Here is a 16,990-nt window from a genome sequence, read left to right as displayed (position 1 = left end):
TTTGGTAGAATTTACCAATGAAGCCATATACCTCTCCAAGTAAAAGTTCACAGATACAGTTATTCAGCTTATTTTTTCCTTTAGTGACATTTGATTGTGTCTTTAAAGGAATTTTTCTACTTTAAGTTTAAAATTTACTGGTATAAAGTTGTCCACTATATACACTTATTAACCTTTAATGTTTGTAATATATAGATAGATAGATGTCCCATCTCTGATTTCTTATATTGATAATTCAAGTTTTCTTTCTTTTTTGGCTAGAGAGCGTAGAAGTAGAGATACTAGTACAATGATTCTCACATATCTATTACCCAGAGTCAATAATGATCGACATTTTGCCACAGTTCATTAATCCTTTTTTTAACTGAAGTATTTTAAAGTTCTACACACTATATTTTACAACTTCTAGATAGTTCAGTATGCATCTCTTAAAAACTAAGCATTTAAAAAATAGACCCATATGCCATTAGCTTCCTAAAACTATTAACTGTGATTCCTTGGTGTCATCTTTAACTTAGATATATGCCTATATACAGGATTTTCCTGATTGTCTCAGAAATGCCATTTTATAGTTGATAGGTTCAAATCAGAATCCAAACAAGGTCTGCACCTTACCTAGGGCTGTTATGTGCCTTAGATCTCTTAATCCAGCATGAATCATTTTAATAAAATTTCCTCCCATAGTATGTTCTACATTCTGGGTTTGACTGTTTCCAGTTGGCTTCAGTTGACTTCCTTCTTCCATGATAAGAGCTTCTTCAGTCTGAGTCACTGTGAAATGTCTCAGGGCCTCTGTCCTCCCGGGAACCCTTCCTCAGCTCTCATGCCATGGGGTGTGGAGTGGGGCACCTCCCACTTTACAGCCAGGGGAATATCTGCTATTCCGTCCAACTCAGACCAGGCCACCGCTCTGCCACCTGGGTCTCCCGCACGTCTGCGTGCTCAGTCGCTCAGTCATGTCCAACTCTGTGTGACTTCATGGACTCTATAGCCTGCCAGGCTCCTCTGTCCATGGGATTCTCCAGGCAAGAGTACTGGAGTGGGCTGCCGTGCCCGCCTCCAGGGGAATCTCCCTGACTCTTGCACCTCCCGCATTGGCAGGCAGAGTCTTTACCACACTGCACCACCTGGGAAGCCCCTCTGACTTCTGACCTCCACTTAATTACCTGTCTGTCTTGTTCAAGGAGGTTTTCCATGTGTTTTAAGCCTTGTCCAGCAAATCTGTCTTCTACTCTGATGCTGTATGTTTTCTTTAAATGTTACATTTTATGAAAGCATAACACACAGAGAAGTGCAGAGATCGCAAGCTTGATGGAGTCCATAATAGGAACGCACCCTAGATCAGGTGTCCCTCTGTCCTGACGTCCAGCAGAGAGGTTGGCCAGGCTGTGATTTACCGCCACGTAACTCTAAGCACAGGTGTTCCCTGGTGGTCCAGTGGCTAGGATTTGCCACTTTCACTCGTGTGGGCCATGGGTTCAATCCCTGGTCGGGAAATTACTGCAGCCAAAAAAATTAATTGAAAAACTAAATATAATCACATAGTTGTTGTTTTAGTTTCCAAGTCATTTCTCCTGCAACCCCATGGACTGTAGCCCACCAGGCTCCTCTGTCCATGGAATTCTCCAGGCGAGAATTATGGAGTGGGTTGGCGTTCCCTTCTCCAGGGGATCTTCCCGACCCAGGCATGGAACCCGAGTCTCCTTCATCGGCCGGCGGAGTCTTTACCCTGGGCCACCAGGGAAGCCCATATTCACAGTGTGTGTGCAGTTTCTGTCTGACTCTCACTCAGCATTGCTTTAAGGTTTACACGTGTTGCTACACAGAACAGGCTTGTCCATTTTCATCACTGTAGAGTGTTCCTCAGCTTGCCCACCACTGTTCATTAGCCCATTTTACTGTTGAGGGACATTTCAGTAGAATCTGGTTGGGACTATTCTAAATGACACTGGTCAGAATATTCTCATCCGAGTCTTTCTGGTGAACCTGCACCCAAATTTTTGTGTCACGTATGCCTGGAGTGGAGTAGCTGGGCTGTTGCGTCTGCAGAGGGTTAGCTTTTATAGATGCTGCCAAATGGTCTTCCACTGTGGTTGCACTAGATAATTTCTTAAAACACGGAACTTACCCTGTCTCCTCCCAGCCTTACCTAATACCCTTCAGTACCCCATCACACAGAGGCGAAATCCGCCTTTCTTAGCGCCTTCTCCAGGGCTCCCAGCCCCTGGGGTGCCCAGCTGTTCCCTCTGCTCAGACCACCCTCTCCCCTGACCACCCTCAACCTGTGCCTGCCTGTTGTCTCAGGTAGCTCTCCCTCAGGACGCGTGGTGTCCCCATCTTTTCATCTCTGGGTAGGGACTCCTGAGAGACCAGGGAGACCTCCAGTAATCTGCCCCTCAGATACCAGGAGGGGAGGAAGACACAGCTCATCCCCCTGACCACGGGCTGCTCCCACAACAGGGTGGGGAGAGGGGAGAGACCTGATTTTCTTGTCCTTGGCTGACATTGCTTTGTTCATTTTTATAGAAGAAAGTTGTTTTGGGAGAGGAAGGAGACAAAGTTCCTATAAATCAAAATAAAAAATTGTTAGTCACCTCACTGAAATGATCGGGCTGTTCAATTAGGAAAATGGCTGTATACACCCAGTGGAACTTCCCTGAGTCTTTCTCTTTATTACGATTGAAAGAACCCTGTAAACTTAATTTTAAAAGAGAAAAAGGCCCATGATGAAAAGCAGTTATTTTTTAAACAAGTCTGAAAAAGTGGTTAACCTGAGCGTGGCAGCGTTTCTTCTCTGCTGACCACAGGTAATTTTTACATTTTAACTGGATTTTGGTCTCCCAGGAGTGGCCTGCCTGTTGTTTTTTTAAAGTGCTTTTGAAAAGCCAAGCGTACATCAGATCGAGCTTTTTAGTGATATTTAGGGTCCTGACATCTGCCCCCAAACGCCAGAGGCCAAGGTGTGTGAAGGCTGCCGTCAGCCTCCTGTGGGTGCCGCCGGTCACGTAGCTTTCCCAGTGGGTTTGCCTTTGCTTGTTTGGCTGGGGACAGAGTGTCTAAGAGGCTTGGATTCACTTGGCTCAGTGCATCCAGCCCCTTCAAAGCCCAGTCACTCCAACAAAATACATTTTTCTGGGAATTTTGGACTCAAGGTACTCTGCCACTGGCAAGCAGTGATCAGATGAGTGTTCAGACTCACAGGAATATGAATAAACGGATCCACTTTATGTGAAGTGTTTAAGCACACGTTCAGTAATGTGCCCTTCATTTCCTCCCCTAGTCCCTTCTTGCTTGTAATTCAGAGTTTTAATTGAATTTTACTTGGGCTGGAAAAGCACTGAAAGGATCGGCATGCTTTGCTTGGTCACGTCCGACTCCGTGCGACCCCATGGACTGTATGTCGCCCACCAGGCTCCTCTGCCCATGGGATTTCTCAGGCAAGAATACTGGAGTGGGTTGCCATTTCCTTCTCCTTGAATGCTCTGGGGACACTTAACTAATCAAAAAACCCATCAGGCTTAATTTTGAGTTGTATTTTCATTTTTTAAAGGCTTCTTTAAAAAAACAAAACCTTTAAAGCTGGAATTGTGTGTGTGCACGTGTGTGCTGGGGGTGATTCTCCTTCCGTGTCCTGAGGGAGGCGTGAGCTTTCCTAGGTTTGCATTCCTCTTGCCTTCCTGACCGCCTCCAGGTAGCCAACATCCTTCTAGAGAACTTAAACTGGTTTTTCGTCATATTCTTAGCAAAAAGTAATTCTGAAGGTGCTTCTGTTACTGCCACCGGAAGCAGTGAGTCCAGATTCCAGAACCCTGGAAATGGAGTCCAGTTGTTCCTGACTTGCGTGGCCAGCAGTGCCCACCCGCGGTGGGGTCCTGGGCTGGTGCCTCCTGCACGGGGCTCAGGGCTCCTTTGTAGTGGAGGTGCTGTTCTGGGGTCTCGGGTTGGCGGTCGTCTTCCAGAGTCTTCTCCCGGAATTCATTCTGCCCCACAATGTTGGCCCCTGGCTGCTCGCCTGTGGGTCCTGGGCCCCCAGGTAGCTGAGCTCGTGTCTCCCACATCTCCCACCACCTGCTGTGGCCCGGCCCCCTTGGCCTGGGTGATGCAGGCCCCTCCGAGGTTGGCAGTGGCTTGGCTTTGACCTTTGACCCTCACTCCTCCAAAGCTGTGAAATACTGCATTAAATATAGGGGACCTGGGCCTAGCTGGGGCCTCAGCTGCATGTTACTGATTTATTTATTTATTCACTTTAGGGGAGGCTTGACTTCTAAAATGGTTATCTAGAAGTTGTTTGAATGGGTCTATTTCTTTTCTTTCTGGGACATTTTGTTAGCACACTACCTAGAAGGGAATGACTTTGTGTGATATTTCCTAATTGTTCTTTTGTGCTGCCTCCAACTTAAATTTATGTTGCATTTCCAGACTCCCATTTCTCACGTAAGAAAGCAGACAGTCAGAAACCACTTTAAGTTAAGCATTTAAGCCTTAAAATGTTTCTGAAAGACAAAACCTTTTAAATAGTCCGGTAATGGGTAGTGGACGCCATTGCTTTCTGCCCAAGTTGTGTCCAAGATGGAAAAAAAAAAGATGTTTGGGGGCATAGAGTCCGGTGGGAGTTACCTGCCTTCACAGAGACCTGCTGGCCCTGCAGGCGGTGGGTGGGGAGAGGGATGAAGGGTCGGGGGGCACAAATGCAGATTCCTGACTCCTTCCCCATTGATGGGGGGCTTGCTCCTGGCAGAACAAACATGTTTTGAGCAACTGCCAGCAAGCAAGTTAGAAGCTGCTCTCTAGCAGGCCTGCAGAACAGCATCCTGGGAGGCAAGTCATCTGCTGCATCTCCCGGTGTGGCCGCAGTGGGAAGGCTCTGGGCAGCTGCCAGTGGCTGGGCCCCGGGTGGCTCATGGCAGCCGGTGAGGCCCAAGTCCTCCCCCCAGGCCCCGTCCCGCAGAGGGGACACCTCGGACTTCTCGCCCCTCCTTCTAGGAGTCCAGGTAACAGCCTCAGAGAAGTCTGCCTGCTTGTGTTGTATGTGGGGTTCCAGAAAACAACTGAATTTTAAGGGAAGCCACTGCAAAGCTGTTGTAGAGCTACTCGGATACTGGTGGAAATTCAAAGGGAAGTTTTTGCTATTGATTAGGGATTGTGAAGTGTGTTGAACCCAGATGAAAATATAAACTGGTAATAATCACAGGCGGAGTGGCCGACAGATTGCCTTCTTTCCACAATCCCACTGAATCTTTTTTTCAATCAGCTTTCTTTGACGTATAATTTACATACAAGCAAGCTGGCACATTAAGTGCAAAGATGGATGATTTTGCCAAATGTATATGCCCATGGAGCTACTGCCCTTGTAGAGATAACACCCCCTACCCTCACCCTGCTCCCCAGACACACACACTGGTCTGAGTGTTGTCCCTGGAGGTTGGTTTCTTAGGTTCTAGATGATGGCCTTTCGTCGTGCATGGATGCTCACCACGGGGGAGGCTGGGGCAGGGGTGGGGGTGACTGGCCCTGAGTCAGTCTGAGTCCAGGGTGCTTGCTCTCCCTGATCCATGCCTCCGTGTCTGGCTTTTGGAGGAGGCGGCGACAGAGCCCCCAGACAAGGTGTGGCTCCCATAAGTCTGCACCCCGCGCGGCATCCGAGCCTGTGGATTTGTGACAGAGAACGTGAGAGATTCCCAACAGGCTGAAGGCTGCAGGGTCTCTTTGGGAGTCTGGACTGAGACGGAAACCCTTTGCTTTACTGTAGCAAGTATTTATTAAGTGCCTGCTGCATGTGTGCTGGGTGATGTGGGAAACATGAGATGAAGAGAATGCTAGACCCCTACCCTTGAGGAGTGTTGTGGTTTCGAGAAAGTTTAGAGAGAATGGTTCCAGGCAGAACAGAGTGCAGGATGGAAACACGGGGTCCCCTGTTGAGAAGGCAGGGAAGTGCTGTTAAAGGTCTTGAATAGGAAGCCTTTTCCTTTCTTCACTCTCTCTTGACTTACCGTGTTTTTTCAGTCGCTATTTTACATTTTATTGTATATTGTTTTACTATTATGTTAAATTCTCAGCCTTGAATTTATCCTTTACCTTTATATTGGACAACTTCAGTTTTAAGTTTAAATGCAAATACAGGAACATTTAATTCATATGTGGAATCACAGAAGTGACTATTTTGTAACTCATGCATACATACATATTTCATTCTTGTCGGAACTGGAAACTCTGCTCTGAACTCTCACCTGCATTGATTTCCCTTTTCAACACGTGCACGCTCTGCGGACAGCCCGCCCTCCGCCCGCAGTGCTGGAGCAGAGGCCGAGGACGGGGCCGCTGTCTCTGCGGGCCACCCTGCCCTCCCTGTGCGTTCGTGTGTGTGGTCGGCCTGTTCGGGAGGGCTCGTGGAAGGAAGGGGCAGGGGGCGGGTAGGCTTTGCCTGCCGGTGTTGGCCTGAACACTGTGCCTCCTCCCTGTGTTCAGAGCGGCTTCTGCCCGGAAGGGACAGGCGTCCGCTCCTGGCCAACCCGGGCGTGGATGTGAGACCCCGCCTCGGCCTCACTCAGCCCCTCGCGGGTCCACCAGGACTCTGTGCTCCTGGGGCGTCGAGGACGCCGTGAGCCGCCGGGGCTGCGCGGAGCTGCTCTGCGGGCCAGAAGGCGGCCGTGCCGCCGCGGGCTTCGCTCACGCAGCACCGGTTCAGAGCAGCACGATGCCAGGACAGGGGCCACTGCGCGTGCTGGTCCCCGGCAGGCTGCCTGGTGGGTGCCCGTGCCTGGGAAACGCCCGCGGGGGCCGGAGGGCTGAGGGCGGAAGCGGAGCCTGGCGGGGGTGTCCGGGCCCTGCCGCCGGGCACCCCCGAGGCCGGGCGCTGGTCTTGTTCCGAGTCTGGGCACCTGGCAGAGTCTGCGCGGGGCAGGCAGGAGGGGCGAAGGCAGGTCTGCAGCCGCCGTCTGCGCCTCCCTTCGTCTGTTTCCTGCCTGCAACAGTGAGGTGGGGAGGCGGCCTCACGGTGAGTGAGACTTGAGCGCGCCGGTGACGGTCTAGCACGGGCCACACAGCAAAAATGCCCAGTCCTGCCAGTGGCCTGTTTCCCCTCAGAGCCGCAGGTGGGGCCCGGCTGCAGGCGGGACAGGCGTGGGAGCCCGGCTGCCCTCCCCGGGGACGCGGGCTCTGAGCCCGCAGCTCCCCGGGTGAGGGGCCACCTCGTCTCCCCGGTGGGCCCTGTTGCAGAGATGGCAGCGGTGGCCGTTACAGCGGCGCGGCATTGTTTCCTCAGGAACGTCTGGCGTGGGCAGCGCAGGACGGCGGCCAGGCCGCACGGGGAGGCCCCGAGGGCCGAGGGGACCCGGAAGGCTCAGAACCTGCGGGGCGACCGCGCGTGGGGACCAGCCTCCGGACCTCAGAGGCGCCGTGCCCCGCGGCCGCGGGCGCCCGTCAGGAAGCCGCTTTGCTGACACGTGTCCGGGGTCTCTGGCGGCAGGGAGCCCTGGGCCGTCGTGAGCGAAGCGGGCGAGGGGGCCATCAAAGTGGGCGCAGGCCCGGGAGGGGCAGCCTGAGCCCGGCCAGAGGTCGAGCGGCTTGTTTTCCCACCTGTTTCCTACAGCTCGAGGGACTTCTGAGGGGTTTCCGTGCAACTGGAGCAGACACTCGGGCGTCTCTCAGGGGAGAGGCGTGTTAGAGGGGGCAGGCACGGCCCGTGCAAGGAGACGAGCCCCCCAGAGAGCACGCGTGACGCGCGTGTGACCGAGGCCCGCGGCCGCACGGGGGCCCCAGCGTCGCGTCGCCGAAGCAGGTCCTCGGTCACGGGCCTGGTGGGAGCCGCGTGTGACACACGAGGTCGACCGAGAGCTGATGACGCGGCCGCCGGGGAGGCCGCAGTGAGTGGCCGTCCCCAGGCCGGTCCTGCCGCGGGCCTGCACCCAGCGGGCGGTGACTGTGACCCAAGCCAGTTGTTGCTCCTGCCTTTTCTAGCCCTAATATAACCCTGATGGCAGGCAGTTGATGCTGTTCATGGCTTAAGGATTTATCACCTAGAGAAAACAGTAAGATCTCCGTGTACTCATTTCTAACTCTTTAGCATTGCCTCGTGTCATAAAATATTAATCCAGCATGAATATTTTGTACAGACGCCTTTTTTGTAGAGGTTGTTTTCATGTTAGACGCTGGTGCCCATTTACATCCTTTTGCAGAGTTTAAGGCGAGTTAAATATTAGCCCTTTTCTAGTTGGTTCACCTGGCGTGTGTTTCTAAATATGGTCCCAGTGTGTACAACAGTTCTAATTCGTAAACCAGATTAAACTCTTAAATGAAATCCTGCCTTTTTACACTCTTGCCACCAGGTGGCTAAGAAAAAATATTAAGCAGGAAAAAACCAACAATTATGCGAAGGACTCATAATTACTTTCAATTTCTGCTTCAGCAATGAAATAGGAAACTCTAGATGGACTGTGTTTCAGTCAGAAAACTGCTGAATAAGTGACAGAGGCATTTCAAGCAGTGCCAGACCAAATGGACATTTCCATGAGTGTTTTTGTTTTCTTAAAGATTGACAATGTTAAACTCACCAAATTTTGCTGAAGTGAAACTTTTTGAGACTCTCTCTGAGCCTGTTCCACCTCTGCGCTGACCCCTGGACGTCCACATTATTCCTGACCTGTTGGACTTGAGACAAGGGTTTGGCTTTTGGGCTTCAGGATTCCCGAGGGGAGGGTGACTAAGTCCTGATCACAGCAGGGCCTCCCGGTCCAGGCTTCATACATCAGTAAAGTTGTCTGCAGAAACACTGCTTGAGTTCATTTAGAATCCGCTCTAAAACCCGAAAGTAAGATGCACCAAGTTGAATGTTAACTCCTGTGTGTCCCTTTTCATGGATTCTTTATATGAACGGTAAGATAAGAGAGGGAAATCCGTGCCTGGGGGTGGTGGCACAACAGGGGAGAAACCCCTTCCGGCTTCTCTTCCTGGAATAGATCTACTAAAGACAGCACCCTGTGACAGAAACCCTACCCCCGCCCACACTGCTATAGCACCCTGGCCGCGGCCCCGTCCAGTGAAAACGCAACCCTACCAGTCGCTCACCAGGCCCCCTGTGGCCCCTCAGCTTCCGTGCCTCCACTTTGCCCTTCAGTGCTCTAAGTTATTAACTTTGACAAGTAACCTCTTGGTTGTACAGGATTTTATTCGCAATTCATTTTTCTGATTCAAAGTGAACATGAGTGCCTTAATCCTCTAATGGGAATTAATTGCTTGTTTCAGTGCTTAACTCTGATCCTTTCTCAATCCCCACAGGGACGAGGCTCTTCCTGAAGGATCTGTGTGTGTTGTTCAAAACACAATCAGAAAGGTAATGATGTTTTTCTTGTGAAGGGAGCCAGAAATGCACAATATTAATTTTTTTTTGTTACATAAGTGATAGTCTTAAACTAATATTATATAGGATGTAATTCAGTAGATAAAATGTAGAGAACTATAATGTGTTCGTTCTATCAGGCTAGAGTATTTCCTAGAAAAGAAAGTTAACTTTTTATTGCCAGGTTTTCTTTTATGGAAATAAGCCAGCGTCTTCTGCAGAAGAAAGTTACTGAACTGATTTTCTACAGAGTTGGAATCAACACACTGGCCTACCCATGATCATTTCTATGTAATGTCACCTTCCCGGGTATTTGCCTTGGCTCTGCAAAATTAAGGTCACGACTAATGCTTGATTCCCCTCTCCCGTTTATTATGTAGAATATTCTTTTGTTTCATTTGTAAGGGGCTTCCTTGATAAGAATATAAGCTAGCAGATATGTAAGATCTTGCTATAGGAAGCAGTTGGGGTGGAGAACTTAGGTGGGAATACAGTCACAGGGAAGAGGGGATTAACCTCTACTGGGTCGCAAGGCCTGGCACAGTCAGGAGAGATTAGCTCTTAGGGAGACATAGGAATGAATGCAGTTTTCAACAACAGGCACAGACGCTCGGAAAGTTTAGCGTGCCCAGAGGCCCGCATGTGCTAGGTGGCGGAGGGTGAGTTTGATTCAGGCCCGCCCCTGTGCCATAGCGCCCTTCAGCGGGCCGACCTGGGAGCGCCTCTTTCACGCTAGAGATGAACAGTCTTCAGTTGCTCTGGAAAAGCCCAAACGGCTCACCTCCACCTCCTGTGTTATTTGCTGAACCAAGTCCTTACGCTTTATCCAAGACTCGGACCCTAACCCAGGGCTGTGGAAGGAGTTGCGTGGCAGGAGGAGAACGGGGTGGGAGACACATTAATGTGCCTCCGACAGAAGGCAGCGTCCCCCTCCATCATGGCACTGCCGCCCCTGCGACGCTGACCCAGCGGGTGGTGCTCAGGAGGGGCCCAGCGTGCTCGGGCAGAAGGCAGCGCCCCCTCCGCAGTGGCACTGCTGCCCCTGCGACGCTGGCCCAGCGGGTCGTGCTCAGGAGGGGCCCAGCGTGCTCCTGACCAGTGGGTCGCAGGCGTGTTCTGAGGCAGCCCTGCTGCGGCTGGGAGGACCTGCCAGTGTAATAGTCTTTCCCATGTTCTGCCGGGCGCGACCCTCACGGCAGCCCTTGGCAATCAGCTGAGCATGGTGGACAGAGGCCAGAGCACAGGGCAACAAGGAGCTCGAAAGAGAAAAACTAAACCCAAAGCCAGCAGAGAAAGGAAACAGTGAAGGTTAGAGCAGACATGACTAGAGAAAAATCAATGAAACCAAGAGCTGGTGTTCTTAAAAGAGCAAAAAATTGACAAACATTTAGCTAGATTAAGAAAAAAAGGAGACAATATAAATCAGAATGAAAGTGAGAACATTACAACCCATTTTACAGAAATGAAAAGGATTGTAAGAGAGTACTTATGAACAATTATATGGCAACAAACTGGTAACCTAAATGGATAAATTCCTAGAAACACGCACCTCACTAAGACTGCATCATGATGAAACAAAGTCTGAACAGACCTGTTACTAGCAAGGAGATCAACCTGGTAATCAAGAATCCCTCCACAATGAAAATACAAACCAGAGGCTTCACTGTTGAATTCTACCAAATGTGCAAAGAGAATCAGCACCAGTTCTCCTCAAACTCTTCCCAAAAATTTAAGAAGAGGGAACACTTCCAAACTCATTTAGTGAGGTTAGCACTACCCTGATAACCAAAGCCAGAAAGAGACACTATATGAAGAACACAAACCAGTATCTCTGATGAAAATTGATGCAAAAATTCGAAACAAAATACTAACAGAGAATTCAGTGACACATTAGAAGGATTATATACCATGACCGAGTGGGATTTACTCGTGGAATGCAGTGATGGTTCAACATATGAAAATCAGTCAGTATACACTGTAGTCCAATATACACTACATGAATGGAATGAAGGGGAAAAAATACTATCTCAGTCGATAGAGAAAATCACGTGACAAGATTCAACACTACCTCCTGGTAAAAGTATTTAATTAGGAATAGAAAGAAATTAATTACACCATCCTAATAAAGGCTGTATATGATAAGCCCACAGCTAACATCAAACTTAATGGTGAAAAAGCTTTTCCTCTAAGATCAGGAACAAGACAGCGATGTTTGCTTTTACCACTTAATTTTAGTAGAGTGATAAAAGAAAAAATAATAATAGGCATCCAAATTAGAAAGGAAGAAGCGGAATTCTCTCTGTTCACATGATCCTATATAGAAAATCCTACCATTCCCACAAGAAAATTATTAAGACTAGTAAATGAATTTAGCAAAGTTGTAGGATAAAACCAGTACACAAGAATCAGCTACATTCGTATACATTAACAATGAACACTCTCCCCCCAGATTTTCCACTTACGATTACATAAAAAGAGTAAAATACTTGGGAATAAACGTAACTAAGGAGGTGAAAGACTTGTACACTGAAAACTATAAGACATTATTAAAGGAAATGAAATAATTGGAAAGACATCTCATCTTCATGGATTATGGCTTAAATTATTAAGATGTCAGTACTACCTAAACAGATTTAATGTTCTTATCAAAATTTCCAAATAGTATTTTTCTTTCAGAAATAGAAAAATCCATCCTGAAATTCATACAGAATTTCAAGGAACTGCAAAAGAGCAAAGCAATCTAGAGGAAAAAACAAAGTTGGAGGTCTCATAAGTCCTGATTCCAAAACATACTCCAAAGCTACAGCAATCAAAATAGCACAATACTGACATTAAGACAAATTTAGTTGAACACAGTGAAAAGTGAAAGTTGCTCAGTCATGTCCAACTCTTTGTGACCCCATGGACTATACAGTCCATGGAATTCTCCAGGCCAGAATTCTGGAGTGGGTAGCCTATCCCTTTTCCGGTGGATCTTCCCAACCCAGGAATCGAACCGGGGTCTCCTGCATTACAGGTGGATTCTTTACCAACTGAGCTATCAGAGAAGCCCTATTGAACACAATAGAGAACCTAGAAATAAATCCTTAGATGTATGGTCAAATGATTTTTTGACAAAGGTGGAAAGACCAATGGGGAGAAAGACAGTTTTTTTCAACTATTGGAAAACTGGGTATCTATATGCAAAAGAATGGAGCTGAACCCCTACTTTATCTACACAATACACAAAGATTAACTCAAAATAGATAAGTCTTCAACATAAGATCTAAAACTATAAAACTCAGGAGAAGATACAGAACAGGAGCTTTATGACACTGGGCTTGGCAGGGGTTTTTTGGCTATGACACGAGAACTATGGGCAATAAAAGCAAAAGTCGGGTGACATCAAAATGTAAACCATGTGCAGCAAAATACACGATCAACAGAGTAAAAAGGCAGCCTGTGAAATGGGAGAAAATATTGGCATATCATATATCTAATAAAAGGGTAATATTCAGAAGATCCAGATAACTCCTATGACTCAACAATGAAAAACAATCTGATTAAAAACCAGGCAAAGGACTTGAATAAACATTTCTCCAAAGAAGATATATGGTCAACATGAAAAGATGTTTAAAATCAGTAATCATTACAGAAATGCAAATTAAAACCCACAATGAAGCGAAATGAAAAGACAGCCCACAGCATGGGAGAAAATATTTGCAAATGAAGAAATCAACAAGGGATTAATCTCCAAAATACACCAACATCAAAAAACAAAAATAGGCAGAAGACTTATACACTTCTCCAAAGATGACATACAGGTGACTGAAAAGCACATGAAAAGATGATCAGCATCACTATTTATTAGACAAATGTGAATTAAAACTATAATGAGATATCACCTCACACCAGTCAGTATGGCCATCATCAAAAAGTTTACAAACAGTAAATGCTAGAGAGGGTACGGAGAAAAGGGACGCTTCCTCTGCTGTTGGTGAATGTAAATTGGTATCGCAACTATGGAGAACAGTAGGGAGGTTCCTTAAAAAACTAAACACAGAACTACCATATAACCTAGCAATCCCACTCCTGGGCATACATCTGGAGAAAACTAATTCAAAAAGATACTCGCACCCCAGTGTCCACTGCAGCTCTACAGCAGCCAAGACATATAAGCACCCTAAATGTCCCGACAGGAACGGATGAAGAAGGGGTGTGTGTGTATAAGTCTGTGGAATATTAATTATAAAGAACGGAGCGATACCATTGGCAGCAGTGTGACTGGACCTAGAGATGATCATACTACGGCAGAAAGACAAATACATGATGGCACTCGTGTGGACTCTAAACTATTACACAAATGAACTTATCTACAACACAGAAACAGACTCTCAAGTTTTGAAAATAAACCTGTGTTTACCAAAGGGGAAAGTTGAGGAGGGTGATAAATAATGGACACAGGAGTAACATACACACTATAGATAAAGTGCAGCACAGGGAACTCTACTCCACATTCTGTCCTGGTCTGTGTGGGTAACGAATCTGAAAAAGGAGGAACATGTGAATAACTGAATCACTTTGCTATACACCTGCAACGCGGTAAGTCAATTATACTCCAATAAAAAAGTTTTAAAATCCTTAATGAGATAGCACCTCACACCCTTTAGGAAGGACACTGTTTAAGAGAGAAAGAGAAAGGGAGGGAGGAGGGGGGAAATAACCAGCAGTGCCAAGCCTGCGGAGACACTGGCACCCTTGTGCACTGTAGGTGGGAGTGTAAAATGGTGCAAGTGCTGTGCAAAACAACAGAGGCCCCTCCAGAAATTCAATATAGGATCGCCATACGACCCAGCAGCAGGTTTCCAGGTATATATACAAACCCTGAATACAGGATTTTGTAGAGCTGTGCATACCCACGTTTATGGCAGCATTATTTGCAATAGTGACGAGGTAGAAGGAACCCAAACATCCACTGACAGATGGGACGAACAAAACGCGGCAGACGCGTGAGTCTCCTGCAGCCTCAATTTAGGAAGGGAATTCTGACACACGCTACAGCATGGATGAGCCCTGAGGATGCTATGCCAAGTGAAATAGCCAGCTACAAAAAGGTATTTCTCTTAAATGCGGTACCTCGTGTAGTCAAGACGCTTGGAAACCAAAAGTAGCGTGGGGTCACCAGGAAGGAGAACGGGAGTGACTTTACAAGAGGGGAAGTGCTGGAGAGGCGCACCAGTGGGGGTCGTGCTGTACCTAGTGCTCCTGAACTGTACGCTGAGAAACGGTGAAGATGGTGAACTTCACATTTTGTGTGTTGTACAGTCTTTTAAAATCTAGAAATCACTTGCTTCTCTAGTTTTCCTCTCTGTTGGGGAGTAGGGGGCGGGGGGAGAGGAGTCTGGAGAGGCAGGGTCCCTTATGAACGCCAGCTGCCACTGCAGAGCCTGAGTCCTTCTGAGGCTGGGCCTGACGGGTCACCCAGGCGTGCAGCACACCTGGGCCCAGTTCCTGGTGCTGACCCGGAGCCCCGGCCTGAGCCGCCCGACTGCGTTCCCTCGCGTGTTCAACAGGGAGGACCCCTCCTCTCTCGGGGTTGATGCAGCTGTGCACGCAGACACCCAGGCTCTTAGCGCAGGGCCCGCAGAGCCCCAGCACCGCCGCGGACGTGGCCAGCCCTCCTCAGCACGCTGTCCTCTGCCGTCTCCCTGACCAGACCTTCTTGCCCTCCCTCCTCCTGGGTGAAATATTCCTTTTCTCACTTTGTGGTTGAATCTGAGTCGTGAAAACTGGGAGCAGCCTGTGCTGAGAACCTGCTTCATCCTGGCACCTCCCCGCTGTCCCTCCGCAGCCCAGGCTGCGGTTCCAGACCGCGCCTGCTCCAGTCGTAGCCCCCTGGCGCCCCCACCCCACGCACAGCAGCCAGACGACCTGCGGACCACCCCTGCCGCATCTCCCCTACTCCAGGGGCGCGCTCCGCTCCCTTCTGGTTCCTTCTCTGTTTGAAGCTGCCTGTCAACATGTCTGTCTCCCCTCGGCCTTCTCACCGGGCAGGCGGTGTCTTGTGTGTCCCTGGGCTCAGCCTGGGGCCTCGGGGCATGCAGCCTGCTGCCCACCGAGCGCCGCGCGGCCTCACCCTCTCCCGCAGCCGCTGCCTCTGGTCCCCTGCTCAGGCCTGGGGGAAGCAAGGTTCCCACCACCAGCCCCTCTGGTGCCCACGGTTGCTGCATCACTGGCTCTCTCCTGGCGACCTTGATGACACACTCATGTCCCCTGTACCCTGATAAACTCTTCTCGCCAGCCCTCCCTGCAAGCAGCCCCTGCTTCCTTCCTGTCCACCCCCAGGGCCTGTGATGGAGAGCCGGGTGGTGCAGCAGAGGGAACAGGTTCCTTTATCCCTGCTTTGTCCCCAGATGCCACTGCCGTGACCCCTAAAGACAAATGATGGGAGAGGGGCTGCAATTCTGGAAGACAGCTCAGAGACAAGTGGTGGCTGATGGCACCCAGGGGCCCAGAAACCTAAGTCCCTGCAGGGAGCCAGCCGACCAGGGCCCTGGACACGAGAGGGTGAGGACAAGGTCGGGGGGGGGGGTGTCAGTCTGTGCAGGCAGCAGTGACCCCCATCACCCCTCTCCCCAGCAGGGGGAAGGGTGCGTTACTGTCCGGAGAGGCTTGGTACTGGGGGGACCAGGCCCAGCTGAGGGCGCAGTTGAGGGGGCGCCCTGAAGACCACAAGGGTGGGAAAGGCCACCAACTTGGGGATTCAGTGGTTAGCCAGGCCCCCTGCCAGCCACCGCACCCCGCCCCCCGCCCCCGCCGACAGCTTCCTATAGGGCATCTCACTTTTCAACGTGAAAGGCTAGCCAAAGATTATTGAGACGTCTGAAGGAACCCTCTCAAAGAAACAAAAGAGGAATTTTGGAGGAGGAGCAGCAATACAGGGAAAGATAAAAAACTTAAATTCACAGTAATTAATATCTTCCCAAGGAGGAGAGATGGTATTATGCTGAGAAAGAAACAGTATGGTAATGACATGAGGGAACAAGAAAAAGATCCTGGAGATAAATATGATGATAAAATAGTTTTAAAAATAATAGAAGTACTGGAAGGTAAAGTAGACTATAAAGAGACAATTGGGAGATTCACCCGGGTTATGCCCCATCTGAGCTCTGGAGATGCAGGAAGGAAGGGGAGGGACAAAGGGTCCCGGCATCTGCGCTGATGAGTCTTCAGATGGAGATCTGTGGCACAATGAACAGAAAACATCCACAGGGAGGGTCCTCACTATGGGACCTCACAATCCACGGGAGAGAAGACCACCCTAGAAGCCTCCCGAGAGAAGAGCCTGGTTCTGTACAAAAGACTGTGGGTCCCAACCGCCCTGAACGGCTCAGCATGGGTTTGGGACATCAGAAGACAAAGAAGAGATGCCTTTAGAGTTCTGAAGGAAATTATTTCTAGAATTCTCATCCTCAGTTCAGTCGCTCAGTCATGTCCGACTCTTTGTGACCCCATGGACTGCAGCATGCCAGGCCTCCCTGTCCATCACCAACTCCTGGAGTTTATTCAAACTCATGTCCATTGAGTCAGTAATGCTATCCAACCATCTCATCCTCTGTTCTCACCCTATGTACACTATTAATTGAGGCTGGTAAAGAAGCAGCTTCAATCAAATGA

The 16,990-nt window shown here is 49.2% G+C and overlaps 1 protein-coding gene across 11 annotated transcripts in view; it reads left to right on the top strand.

Moving 5' to 3' along the window:
• Positions 1-16,990, top strand: part of GGACT (gamma-glutamylamine cyclotransferase) — a 52,879-nt gene that overhangs the window by 32,360 nt on the left and 3,529 nt on the right. For 6 of the 11 annotated variants that reach the window (XM_027973756.3, XM_060394659.1, XM_060394660.1 and 3 more), the window contains exon 2: positions 9,274-9,328. The gene's annotated coding sequence lies outside the window, so the exon portion shown is untranslated. Of the gene's footprint in view, positions 1-6,704; positions 7,863-9,273; positions 9,329-15,726; positions 15,881-16,990 lie in introns of those variants that run through there. The other 5 variants (XM_042255037.2, XM_060394662.1, XM_042255036.1 and 2 more) reach the window with 3 other exon arrangements.

The sequence above is a fragment of the Ovis aries genome, chromosome 10 (assembly GCF_016772045.2).
Source record: "Ovis aries strain OAR_USU_Benz2616 breed Rambouillet chromosome 10, ARS-UI_Ramb_v3.0, whole genome shotgun sequence".
NCBI classification, from domain to species: domain Eukaryota; kingdom Metazoa; phylum Chordata; class Mammalia; order Artiodactyla; family Bovidae; genus Ovis; species Ovis aries.
The sequence above is the reverse complement of the archived record's forward strand: the minus strand, read 5'-3'. Positions and strand labels throughout refer to the sequence as shown.